At 41.6% G+C, this 14,226-nt stretch overlaps 1 long non-coding RNA gene across 1 annotated transcript in view; it reads right to left on the bottom strand.

Moving 5' to 3' along the window:
* The window catches only part of LOC143943022 (uncharacterized), a 49,925-nt gene extending 43,742 nt beyond the window's left edge, over window positions 1-6,183 (bottom strand). Inside the window, exons 1-2 of the long non-coding RNA XR_013264870.1 lie at window positions 6,030-6,183; window positions 593-654 (exon numbers count right to left, since the gene is read on the bottom strand). This is a non-coding gene — a long non-coding RNA (uncharacterized LOC143943022). The remainder of the gene's footprint in view (window positions 1-592; window positions 655-6,029) is intronic.
* Window positions 6,184-14,226: the final 8,043 nt, after the last annotated feature.

Here is a 14,226-nt window from a genome sequence, read left to right as displayed (position 1 = left end):
CACACACACACACACACACACACACAAACAGAACAAATTACTGGCTGTGTGCTGGAGCTTTCCACCTCGGTGTCAGGAATTTTTTTTGGAAGTAACTCATTCTGATGGCAGAGGAACAAAGCAGCAGACAGACATGGCACTTAGGGCTCTGAATTGAGACAAGTACACACTATAGAGCAGGGGTGTACAACTCAAGTTCAGGAGTGTGCTGTGTGCATGGTTGAGGAGTGTGCTACATACAGAGTACAGGGTTTAGGGGTGTGCTGTGTACAGTGTGCAAGGTTAAACTCTTTTACAGGCTGTCCACATCTCATTTCCGCTGCTCTTTGGCTCTGACATCTGCATCACTCTCCCCTAATCTCCACATTTTGCACATATCTCCTTCAACAGCCCTCACCTGTACCCCCCATCACACATTGCACCTGCATCTCCCTTGTCCCTTTTGTGAGTGCAGGGGAGGCAGGGATCTGTGAGAGCTGCCGAAAAACTGTCCTTGTAAACATAGTGGGAAAGAAAGTGAATCGTTTCTTTAACTATGAAACTGTCATTGTACAAAATACAGATTTATTGATAAAAGAGCATTCCCGTTTACCTTTGATCCGTCTTATGATTTGGCGTCTTTAAGATGCTCTTTTCTACTTCCATGGTACGCAGCTGAAGATATAACAAAGTAAACGTGTATTAAAAGATGATTATTTGTATCAGAGACCTAAGAAGTAAATGTTTATGTTGGGAGCTTGCTGCCAGAATTGTTGGCACACACTTTTTTAATGCAAATTATTTTTGATCATATCTGTAAAACTGGCTATATACATTACAACCTGATTGCACCATCTCCTTACTGAATCCAGGTAATGAGACCTTTGTTACAATTTCATTGTACATTCTTCTATTTATTAAAGTAAAAGTCTCAAGCAGCCAGCTGTCAAGAATAATTTAGTATTTTTGTCCAATATGTCAATTTCCTACGATTGTCAACTCCATCTAGTGCCCATAATGTGGTTTTGTCCTGCAATACTTCAGTCATGAAAATACCACATTCTGGCCACTAGATGGAGCTGACAGTCATTAGAAATTAACCTATTACACAAAAATATAGGATTGGATGTGACAGCAATTATTTTTTTTATATATAAATTGACCCCATGGTGTCCGCTTTACACATCTTATACCTGTAAGCATTAAGCTCCATTTGCATGGGTGTCTAGCCACGCTACAAAGGCCAGCAGCAAGAATCTACTGATTCTCTACAGCTGTGTGTGGATAGCAGGAGCCGCTGAGCCCATACACTGCAATGACAGGCTGGCTGTTGGCTGCAGGTATTTGTGGCTGTTCGCACAGCCAGCAATCACTGCAGTGCGTCCAGCTGCGATCACCACAGATAATCACTAACTGAGCATTGATGATTGGTTTCCTGATACATTGAGGGTTGATCGATCAATCATAAATCTAATTTAACTGTTTTGATAGATCATTTAAAACTGAAGTTTAGGTCTGATTTCCTTCTATAGTTAAATTGTTCCTGCATGAAGAAATGTAAGTATGCATATCTCATACCTGATTGATTCCTCTGTAAAGTTCAAATTACTGTAGCAGGTGCCATTGCTACAGTGCAGTGGTGCTCAAAATTTTTGGGGGGCGCAAACAAACTGAAAAATTCTGAAGAAAAAACATAAATTGCAGCCTCACTGTGCTCATCAAATAGGTCCACTGTGCCCCATCAAATAGGTCCACTGTGCCCCATCAAATAGGGCCACTGTGCCCCATCAAATGCAGTTTGAAGTTCAAGTATATGCTCGCTGTCTGCCTGGCACTTCCCCTGTCTCGGTGGTGGGTCAGGCATGCGGGTGACGGTTGCGAGCGGTGGGACCTTGCAGCGGGTCAGACAGCAGCTCCTGTATCCTCCATGTGTCTCCTCCCCTATTCCTGATAGGCGTCCACTCGCAGTGCCTGTCCTTTCAGCCAATCAGTTGCCTGTTAACAGACCCGTGTACCTGATTGGCGGAGAGGTGGGTTAGTGTTAGGAAAGTGAATATTCAGAGAGGGCAGCGGCGCTCCGCACAGTGAGGGATGCTTGCCGGGTACTGCAAACATCCTGAGAATGCCTTGTATCAACAATGGTAGCTTTTGTCACTAAACAAAAAGATGTGTACTTATTTTGTTGGTTAGATTGAGAAGACCAAACTTGCATAAGGAATGATCACATGGGAATAACCCTTAACTAGAAAACCCCATTGTGCTCAAGTGAAGACAGTTTGGACAATATACAACCATGAAGACAAAATTCAATAGCTGACACCTTGTCCAACAAAACCTATTGTGTGATTTCCAGGGACTTGAAGGCACAACTAATCTAAACATTTATTGGACTGTTCAAAGTCCATCTCAAAATATGGTGTTAGAGGGATATGCAAGTCGGACATAGTTTAAAAGTACTCATACGATGAAGTCATTCAAATTATATGTGATATTTGTAGGTCATCAAAGAAATATTATAATTTTAGTATCTAATGATCTAAAGAACTTTGTCATAAAGAAAATATATATGAAAGTGTGATCATAAGTAGAAGTGTTTTAGCAACGAATTTAGTATTATGAAAAACATATAATCGTGATTATAACTGTATAAGAATGGAACCTATGTTTAGATAAACAAATATTGATTGGATACCCGAATTATACATGTATCCATATAGATAATAATTTTAGGTAATTTTGATTGATATATATAACCTGTACATATATATATATATATATATATATATATATATATATATATATATATATACACATAAATATAAATATATAAACCATTTTATACAATGGGGATTATGCTAAATTATATTAAGCGTATTTTCTATTATATCCATTACTACCATTCCTGAACACTAGAGATATATTCATTAGGACATATATAAAAACGAACGCATATTATAGAATTAAAAAAAAAAAATTTACTTAAAGAGATAAACACCAAACACATGTGAGACACCTGGTGGTTGAAGGTGCTATTACCTTAAAATCATTAGACTCCTGGGAAAGGTCGCCTGCCAATGAGGAAGGCACACATACCCTTTTGGGCAGAACTTAGTATAATTTTATGATCTTTTTGTTTAAGAGGATATTTAAGAAACAAGAAAGATGCCATGAAGAGGGGGAGCTCAGGGGACGCACACTGAGGGGGACACTGGGAGACCCCCAGACAAACTGACACTCATGCACCATGCATGAATACATATTTTTACATTCACGAAGATTCCTGCTTGGAACTCAGAGGTCACACAAAGTAATTCCTCTATAAGAGAATCCATGTTGAAAGCCATGGCAGCCATCTTAAAAATCCTGGTAACCAACAATCCACACTGATAGCCATTTTGGAATGGGTAAATATTTTGTTGATTATATCTTCTATGTTCTCTTACATATTTATGTTTTGAATATTCTATTATTAAAAATCATTCTCCTGAATCAATAACTGCCTTTTAAATTATTTTCTCTAAATTAAATTATTCATCATACATTTTTTTGCATAGTTGCCAATTTTATTGACAAACAAACGTCTAATTTATTTCACATTGTTAACCACTTACCTGCAGTATAGTAACGGTTGGACGTGTGAAATACAGACATTCTGTTTAACCACTTCCCTCCCAAGGTACGTCCAGGGACATCCTTGACTTTCCGGGGGTATATCTGAATGATGCCTGAGGCCACAGACATCATTCAGATATCTGCGTTTTCCTGCACCATAAGAACTATCATAGCGGCTGTTCCGCCGCTTGTTCGTTCTTACGGGAGGGGACGTCCCCCCCTCCCGCCTCCCTCCGGTGCTTCTACCGACTCACCGCTTCCATCGGTGAGTCGGTCACAGGATCCGCCGGCCCCCCGGATAATACCATAGAGATTTTCGGCGGACCAGATCGTCCCCGGAGTCTCTATGATCGTTCGGAGACCGGGCGCGATGTTATGACGTCACGCCCGGCCTCTGCATTCAAAATAACGGTGCCGATTTGGCTAGGAAGCCAGGATTGGTTTTGTTTTTTTATTATTTTAGGCTTCCCAGCCTAGAGGTGAGATATGGGGTCTTATTGACCCCATATCTCACTGTAAATAGGTCCAATCGTGCCATATTTCTGTTACAAAGGGATGTTTACATTCCTTGTATTAGGAATAAAAGTAATCAATTTTTTATTTTATTTTTTTAAGTGTCAAACTAAAAAAATAAAAATAAAAGTAAAATTAACAATAAAAAAAAAAAAATTAAAGTGCCCCTGTCCCCGTGAGCTCGTACGCAGAAGCGAACGCATACACAAGTCCCGCCCACATATGAAAACGGTGTGCAAACCACACGTGAGGTATTGGCGCGAACGTTAGAGCGAGAGCAATAATTCTAGCACTAGACCTCCTCTGTAACGCAAAACGTAACCAGTAAAAAAATTTAAAGCGTCGCTTATGAGGATTTTTAAATACCCAAGTTTGGCGCCATTCCACAAGCGCGTGCAATTTTGAAGTGTGACATGTTGGGTATCTATTTACTCGGTGTATCTTCATATATCACATTATGTAGAAAAAAAAAATTTTTTTTAAGCATGAAACAGTTTTTTTTCTGAAAAAATACCATGCGAGATAAAAAGTTGCAACAACCGCCATTGTATTCTCTAGGGTCTTTGCTAAAAAAAAACATATATGTTTGGGGGTTCTATGTAATTTTCTAGCAAAAAAAATGATGAATTTTACATGTAGGAGAGAAATGTCAGAATTGGCCTGGATGCAAAGTGGTTAATTGTCAATTATCAAAAGGTTATTGATTCTACCGAGAAGTGATAATGGTGATAATTAAGTCCAAAGTACTACACTCCCATTTTGTAGGTGTTTCCATTAATTGTCAAGGTGTTCATGTCACGCAATCGATACTTTAATTTCATGTAAATGTTTGTCTTTTGTCAACCAATAAATGTAACAATTTTGTATGATCACTCATCTCCGTGAATAAGTTTACCATGTATAGACTGTGTCATATAGATTGATTTTGTATCTTAAAAATATCGTCGTTAAAAATTACTTAATAAATACTGTGCGGGAAACTGTCCTTAAAAAGCACAACTATATATATATATATATATATATTATATAAAATGTGGCTTTCTCTAAATTGCACTGCCAAGAGGGTGACCCCCTGTGGTTACCAAGCAGAATTGCACTGGACACAAGTTTGCTGTGATCACTGTGGTAGCAACAACTACTACAGTGATTTGCAGATTACACTGGGCTCTGTCAGGTATGTTGGTCCAAACTGAACCATTGTAACTATGTAATAAAATTCATACCTAAACTTCCGCTTTAAATTAAAAAATTATAGATCATTTCAGTTGATAGCAAAATGCAGAACAATAGAGTGGGGTTATCTACTAAAGGCAAATCCACTTTGCACTGCAAGTGCACTTGGAAGTGCAGTCACTGTAGATCTGAGGGGGACATGCAAGGAAAATAATAAACAGCATTTTTGCCTGTACATGATTGGATGATAAAAATCAGCAGAGCTTCCCCACAGATCTAAAGCGACTGCACTTACAAGTACACTTCCAAATGCACTTGTAGTGCAAGGTGGATTTCCTTTTAGTAAATCAACCCCAGTGTGTTTCAGCAGTTGATGAAAGATCACCTTAATTCTTACAGACATATTTTCTAATCCAATTTCACAAGAATGCTGCAAAAGGAGAGAGACTCCCCTCTGTGGATATGTAATGACCAATCAAACACTTTTACAGCAGTGGTCCCCAGATCTATTAGAAGATAAGAAGGTATTCCTCTTTTACTATCATCCATCTGTAACTGAAATATCTATGGGTAAATGCAGCCTTTGATACTGGTGTGGGCTGAATCAGCCGCATACACAAACCTTGGATCTGTTTATGATCTGACAGCAAGCAATGACATTAATGTAGAAGAGCAGAGATACAGTTTAAAGGTCATATACTGGCTTTGCAAGAACAAAGTGACACAAATCCTTGCAAGAGATGATGTCTTACGTGTGATCTCCGGCTGGCTGGAATTAGCAGGGCAGCTCTGTGTTCTATGACGAGAGTTTGTTGTTTCTGTATCCTGGAGATTGCCCATGTTGCCTGCCAGAGCTGCAACAACAAGCTGCTGTACCTTACAAGTGGATGGATGGGACTCAACCTTTCACAGCAAAGGGCGAATGGGAATGGAGAACATTTAATACATTATTGCTAGATTTAGAAGTTGTAAATAAGCCATGTCTGTAAAGAAAATGTTATATTTTAATAAATTACTTATTGTAATAATAACAAATTAATACATACATTAATGTATTACTATATCAATAAATGCAATCATAATCTAATGTAATTAATACATCTAATACATATATTTTTTTTAATACTTAAATCTTCTGGTGCCACTACCTTCCTTTTCTGCATCTGACATTACTGAGTCAGATAAATGCCCCCCCCCCCCCCCCCCCCTGCAAGCTGTGGTTTCATCCACTAACCCTAGGACCTGGTGAGGACCCGAGGAGGGAACCACAGTGCACAGAGGAGAACGGGTATCTGACACTCCAGTAGGTGTAGGAATCTTTCAGCCACTGTGGCTCTGGCTCTGCAAAAAGAGCAAAGATCAGCAGCCAGGGTGGGGGCAGGTAACTATTAAAGCGGGGTTCCACCGTCTTTTTTTTTTTTGTGGGGGGAAATCACAAGGAGTACTATATTTAAATGTTGCACTTACTTGTTCCCTTTTTAAAATGTCCTGCTGCCGTTTTTCCGAAAAGATACTCATTTATAAAATCTTCTGCTGCCGGTTTCCATCTTCACATGCCCACAGGCATTCTCTTCCAGGACACTGTGCTGCTGATGTCCCAGCATACACCACCCGTTCAAGCGCTGATCTCGCGCATGCGCAGTTAAAACTAATCCGAGCGCTGACAACAACTTCCTTTTTCTAAATCGCGTTATAACTCACGCCTGGGCGCCGCACAGACTCCTGGGAACTTGAAAAAAGGATCCCAGGAGACAGTGCAGCCAAGAGGAAGTTCAGACCTGGCCGCTGAAACCCCGCCCATATCCGCAGCCGCACCACCCATATCCGCAGCATCCAGGACCAGGAAATAAAGAAAAAAAAGAAAGACAGAAGAATGTAGAAGCAAGGTAAAGGTGCTATAATGAAATTAGAGCATATAACAATGTTATGGGTATATGAGTTGTGATTCGGGTAGAGCTCCGAAGTATTATCATGGGCGTCCACAGGTAGGGGCAAGGGGGGTCAAGTGCCCCCCCCCCCCCCCCCCGGAATTGAGGATCAGATCTTAAATTCAGCACAGTTGCATCGCTGTCGGGGCTTCCTGCCTGCTCTGTTCCTTCCCTATTGGCCATAACTGATAGCCAATCAAAGGAGACTATGAGAGGAGAACATCATGGGACATGTAGTGCCAAAGATTGGCAGCCCCATTTTCCACAGGGAGGAGGCTACAGCTCGATCAAGAGAGATTGAGAGACTGCAGCCTGGAAAAAAGCTGAGGGAGAGAGTGCTACAGGACAAACAATGAGTAATGTGCCGGACGGAAGCCAGAGAGACCAGGGTACAGACCTGCTACACTACTGACCAGAATTGCCCCCGGGGGACCCAGAGTGATCGATCGTCCAACCAGAGGGATTACTGCTGTAGTTTCGCTGGCTCTGGTAAGAGGGCCTGTTGGTCATTATCCATTACTTATCCTAGGGACTCTACTACGTCTGCAGTCTCTGACCATGATAATGACATTGTTGAAAAGGGGCAGTGCATTGGTGACCCCAAGATGTTGCCCCCCCCGAAAAAAGTTCTGCGGATGCCCTTGAGCATTATTATACACAATTTATATAGCGCCAACAGTTTGCGCATTGCTTTACAATGTATAGGAGGGACAACACAATTACAGTACTGACTCATAATAATATGCAAGGCAGAGTGCCTTGTCATAGATGGGTAACCTGATACCAGCTACCACCTCCTGCTGTCAAGATATTTGGTAGCAGCATGCTTTTTGTATCGCCTTCATTAAGGTGTTAAAAACATCAAATTAGCCCTTTAGAGTAAAAAAACAAATGTCTGCAGCTCAGTTGCAGATAATCACAACTATAAGGGCTTGACTCCAAGACACCCCTCAGGCATAGAAGTTGGGGACCAGCTAAGTCCTCTCCCTGAGGAAAACTTCCTGCCCTTGGGACAAGTAGGGCCCCTGAAGGAATATTTGTATTCCTAACCTTAGATGGTGGACTAGGACCAGCTCTGACGTTTTCCCACTCAGAATCCTTAGTATCATCTATTTCATTTAATGTAATAGGTTATTTCTCTCACATGGCATGTGTATACCACAAATGACACCCCAAAATACGTTCTGCTACTCCTTCTGAGTATTATGATACCAAATGTGTGAGACTTTTACACAGCCTGACCACATACAGAGGCCCAATATTGAAATAGCACCATCAGGCGTTCTAGGAGCATAAATTACACATTTCATTTCTCAACCACCTATTACAGTTTTGAAGGCCCTGGAGCACCAGGACAATGGAAATGCCCACAAAGTGACCCCATTTTGGAAAGCTAACACCCCAACGTATAATCTATGAGGCATATTGAGTCGTTTGAATGGTTTATTTTTTTTCCAGAAGTTTTGGGAAAATGTGGAAAAAAAATGAAAACGCATTTTTTTACGTAAAGTTGTCCATTTATAAGATATTTCCAACACATAGCATGTACATAGCAAAAATGACACCCCAAAATACGTTCTACTACTCCTCCTGAGTATAACGATACCAAATGTGTGAGACTTTGTTAGGTGTGACCTCAACAAGTCACCTATTTGTCAGGTTATGTTACCGTTTCCCAATTGTTAGTTAGAGTTCTTATCTAAGCAAAGAGACACGGAGGTATTCAGTATTTCTGCTCAGAAGTCCGTGCTTAACTCTGACTCTGGCTCTTTATTACTTCTCTTTTATAGACAGAAAAGGGCAAACATCAGCAATGTAAAAAAACAACATTTTTGCAAAGAAAAAGCAATTCTCCGGGTGTTATCAGCTGATAAGACAATCTTCTGGGCGTAGACTACTTTTTAGGGCTGATGCGGCCTCTTATGCGTACGTGACTAAAGATGATGAGTCCTTATTTTACTGAGAAGGATAGAGAAAGACAAGTATTTAGTAAGACATACTGTCAACCATTTTGTTTAGACATACCTTAATCCTTACATTTCCCCCTTTGACATCACCCCTCCCTCTTGCCCTGGGTCCACCTGAACAAGTTCTAGTCGGCCTATATCCAGAGTACTCTCCCCGACCGCGAGTTGTCAGAGGGGTATACACCCATCCCCCTGGACAGTACCAACATCTAAAATTCAGGAAGAGTGGCTTTTCTGACAGATGGGTGATGTCAAGAAACTAAATCCACCTATCTTCACAAAAGTTCCATCTTTTCCGCATCATTTACCTTGGCTTTCTTGCAAAAGCACATGAGCAGTTTAAAGCATGCATAAAAGAAAAATACGAATAAGAGCACCACTATAATCGTCATTGCTGCCTTCTTAACCCAAGAGAATAACCCTGAGAAACTAAAAGTTCCACCAAACGGATCCCAGTCGCGACCAATATTTCGGGCCTTCTCTTGTAAATTCTTTACTTCCGTACGGTGTTGTGCAATGATGTCATAATAGTCAGGTACCTCAATGCTGGTGTTATGTATCCAAGTATAGCACTCATAGTCCTCAGTAGTTTCACAGAGTCCTGTCAGTGCTGCACTCATACTTTCAATTGCTAATTCATGTAATTCTAATTGTTGTCTGATGGCTCTGGTCTCCAGATTTAACTTAGTAATATCATCAGAGTTTTTCTCCAAAACATCATTAATAATTCCTGTATAGTTATTTAGTCGTTTCATTAAGTCTATACCCCATCCTGTCCAGGACGGGAACCAAGCCCATGCCATGTCCTTCTTCAGGAATATTTCTCTTTTACTACGATACCTGAGGGGATATCTAGGGTGCATGCTAGCTTCTAATAGGTGATCACCTCGTTCATCACCTACTACTCCCATTACTGGTACTAAACTTGCGAGGTAGCACCATCCCTGAGCTCTTCTAGGTATCCAAGTATAACATTTATCCTCACAACAGATATATATACTATTTCCCAGTGCTACTGATCTATTACCGATATTATTTCTATAAAGGGAGGTGTATCCATAAAGAGATAGGTTACTCACTAACCACCTGGTGTTGTTGTCTGAAATATTACCGAGGAACTCAGCTAACGATTGGTGTGTGTGTGGGTTATACTAGGGTAGAAGACCGTGTTTTTCCCAGGAGTAGCTTTTGGTATGAAAATGGACAAGTTAAATTTGCTGTCTTGGCATTCTCCATTTCCTCCCGTTGTTTTCCCTAGGTTGAAACACCAATCAGGGGAAAAGGCGAGGCCATTTGACTTAAACATTACTGTCTCGCTGGTATTTGTTCTAATTATGTTAATGTTACTGTTAGCAAGATCAGTATAGTTTATAGGAACTGCCATCAGTGGTATACTTGCTGTGCTGGGGTGTAATTTGCTACAAATCCAACATTTCTCATATCCTGACTTCTGGGCATAAGCATATTTAAACTTCAGTAATAACATTTTTTTAGAAAATCCTTCATCCTTGTGTATTTTATTCTGTGAGGTAACCAAACTATTAGCCAGGATTACTGAAACAAAAAGAATAAAAAGATACATGTTGTCATTTGCCAACTGGCTCCTTTTTACAATGAGAAGCGTGGATCCAGGTAGGTTTCCCTTCCAATTTCACTGAGGTTGCTGTAATCAATAGCACCTGGAAAGGACCCTCGAACCTTGGTTCCAGTGTCTTCCTGGTATGTTTCTTTACATACACATAGTCTCCTGGTTGTAGATCGTGAGTACCTGTGACAGAATTAGGGTCTGGAAGAGAAGAATACACACTCTTGTGGATTTTAGTCAGACGCTGTTGCAACTGTATTACATACGTAGTTAAACTATCACATTGCAATTGCATACTTTGAGGAAAATATAAACCTAATCTAGGTGCACTTCCAAACAGTATTTCATATGGGGATAACCCGGTTTTTCCTGTTGGGGTGTACCTAATAGAGAACAAAGCTAAGGGTAGGCACTCAGGCCATGGTTTGTTCAACTCCTGCATGGCCTTTTGTATTTTCAGCTTGATTGTACCATTTACTCTTTCTACTGATCCTGAACTCTGTGGGTGGTAAGGAGTATGAAAACTTTGTTGAACCCCTAACATTGCCATCACATTTTGCATTATTTCTCCCGTGAAATGTGTCCCCCTATCTGATTCTATTGTTTCTGGGAGACCAAACCTAGGTATCAGCTCAGTAATCAGTTTCTTGGCGGTGGCTTTTGCCGTAGCTGATTTCACAGGATAACTTTCGGGCCAGCCTGAAAATAGGCAGATGCACACGAGAACAAATTCAAAGGGGCCGCTCTTAGGCATTTGTATGTAGTCAATCTGCAGTCTCTGAAAGGGATATTGGGCCCGGACCTGATGTTTACGTGGGGTTTTCACTCTCTGTCCTGGGTTATTAATCAGACAGATTTGGCATGCAGCACAGTAGTTCCTTGCAGTACTACTGAATCCAGGGGCTAGCCATCCTTGGCTTACAATCCTATACATAGAATTGGAGCTGACATGAGTGGGTAAGTGGACAGCCGCTGCCATTGCGGGGTATAGAGAAGCGGGTAGACATATTTTGTCTCCTTCTCTCCATACATTGTCAAGGCCTGGTGCAGCTCCCTCCTTAACCCAACGGTCCTTCTCAATAGCCCCTGCTTGTTCCTGTAGTTCGATTAGCTGCTGCCATGTGGTTTCGGGCATACTCACCTGTACCGTGGCTAAGGTCTCAGGGCTTACTTCCCCTAGAGCTGCCTTCTTTGCAGTTAAATCTGCAAATGCGTTTCCTTTTGCCTCAGTTGTTTTTGCGCTCGTGTGTGCCGCTATCTTCATGATGGCTACTCTTATAACCTTTTGAAGATTGTTCAGGACTCTTTTGATTCCTTCACCATGTTTAACAGGTGTGCCTGCTGCTGTAAGGTAACCTCTAGCTTTCCATATGTGGCCATAATCATGTGCCACACCGTAGGCGTATGCGGAATCAGTGTAAATGTTCCCTTCTTGTCCCTCCAAGTGTTCTAGGGCTTTCTCTAGAGCGGTTAGTTCCGCTTCTTGTGCCGACATGTGTGCTGGTAGTGACTTTGCCTCAATTACCTGTGTGTCCGTTACCACAGCATAACCTGTGTGATATTTACCTTTGTCATCGGCAAATCTACTACCATCTATGTACAGTGTGTGTTCTGCATTTGCAATGGGTATGTCTGTGACATGTGGGAACCCCGTGGTTTCTTGTTCCATAAGTTGAAAACAATCGTGTTCATCAGATGTTATGTCCTGAAACGAAAGTGTGTCAGAATCCTGAGTATCTTGTGCTGTGTCTACACCATTATCATCATTACTCCCCCCTGTCAAATCTGTCTGTAATGGTAAAAGCTGTGCTAAGTTAAAAGAAGTGCATCGCTGAAAGGTAACATTGGGGGGTAGGAGCAAGGTGCATTGTAGACGCAGCTGCCTTGCCATTGATATGTGTTTTGGCTGGACCTGTGACAAGATGGCGTGTATGTCATGTGTGGTATGTACCACTACAGGATTGTCTAAGACAATTTCTGAGGATTTGTCAATGATAATTGACACTGCTGCAACTGCTCGTACACAGGACGGTGATCCTCTAGAGACAGGATCGAGAGCCGCCGAGAAGTATGCTACCGGCCTTTGTTTGATGTGTTGTTGTGTCAACACCCCTGTTGCGTGTCCCGTGATTTCAGCAATGTACAAATGAAATGTTTTGGTATAATCAGGGATCCCGATCGCAGGTGCCGAAATTAGTAACCTTTTTAAGGTGCTAAAAGATTCATGACCTGCTTCTGTGAGTACATAGGGTACTATTTTCAAGCAATCATATAATGGCTGCATCAGAGAACTGGCATGTGGTATCCATTGTCTACAATATGACACCATTCCCAGAAACATACGAAGTTGCTTAAAGTTGCGTGGGACATTCATTTGTCTTATGGCCTGGACTCGTTCTTCAGTGAGGTGTCGAGTACCCTGGGATATACAGTGGCCCAAAAAGACAACCTTTTTCTGACATACCTGTAACTTAGTTCTATTCACCTTGCACCCTTTTTCAGCCAGGAATTGTAACAATGAGAGAGTGGCTTTTAAACAAGTATCGTTATCCGGACAACATAACAATAGGTCATCTACATATTGCAACAATACACAAGTGTCAGGCGGTTGCCATTCCCTATTTTTACTTTTAAAGGTTTAGTCAGTCAGTGGGGCATCGGACAAAAGACCGTCATAACCACTTATGGGTATGGTGTCACGGGATGTCATGTGTGGAGGGACTACTGAATCAGACAACAGACTGCGTGACGCTCCTGTGTCAACCAAACAAGGAATATGTTTACCTTCCACCTTCATCAACATGTGGAGCATTTTGTTCTCTGATTCAGCTAGGACTGGGGCAAGTCATGCGGTCGGATCGTCCCTATCATTGGTACGCCTCTGTCTGTAGTCCCTCGTGTCTCTGTCCGTGTTTCCTTCCTGTTCGTCTTTTATCCTTTTCCTACAGTCTCTTTTTATATGTCCCACCTTGTTGCAGTAATAACAGGTAAGAGGTTTACGGGAGGAATTCCCTCCTTCATTGACCCGGGCAACAGTGTTAACTCCCGGTGTCCTTCTGGGTTTAGTTTCTGCTAAATCAGCCTCTATGCCTTGTGCTTTCTGCAACAATGTTCCTCTGTCCCGTATGGCTCTCCATTCGGGAGTACATGCCTTCAGTTTGTCACCTATTTGGGGTACTAGTCCTTCCATAAACTGTCGATTGAAAGCCCTAATGGTGACGGGTAAGGCTAAATCTAGACCTTCGTCAGCCATCATGCTTTCCATGTTGAGGTAAAATTCTGTAACAGTCTGACCTGGGGCCTGTTTTATGGGCGCTGTCGAACCCCTTTCCTGCTGTTTCCCTTGGCAAAATTCTCGTAACTGAGCAATAAACAGGGGTCTAGAGTCTATATGACGGGGGTGTACTCCTGGCGGGTCCGTGGTAGGATCCCCTTGTGGTCTATGTGGAGCAATTTCATTCATAAATTG

Source organism: Lithobates pipiens, unplaced genomic scaffold (assembly GCF_037356315.1).
Source record: "Lithobates pipiens isolate NorthernLeopardFrog02 unplaced genomic scaffold, aLitPip1_a1.2 Scaffold_30, whole genome shotgun sequence".
NCBI classification, from domain to species: domain Eukaryota; kingdom Metazoa; phylum Chordata; class Amphibia; order Anura; family Ranidae; genus Lithobates; species Lithobates pipiens.
Note: the sequence above shows the minus strand (reverse complement) of the source record. Positions and strands in the feature narration are given on the sequence as shown.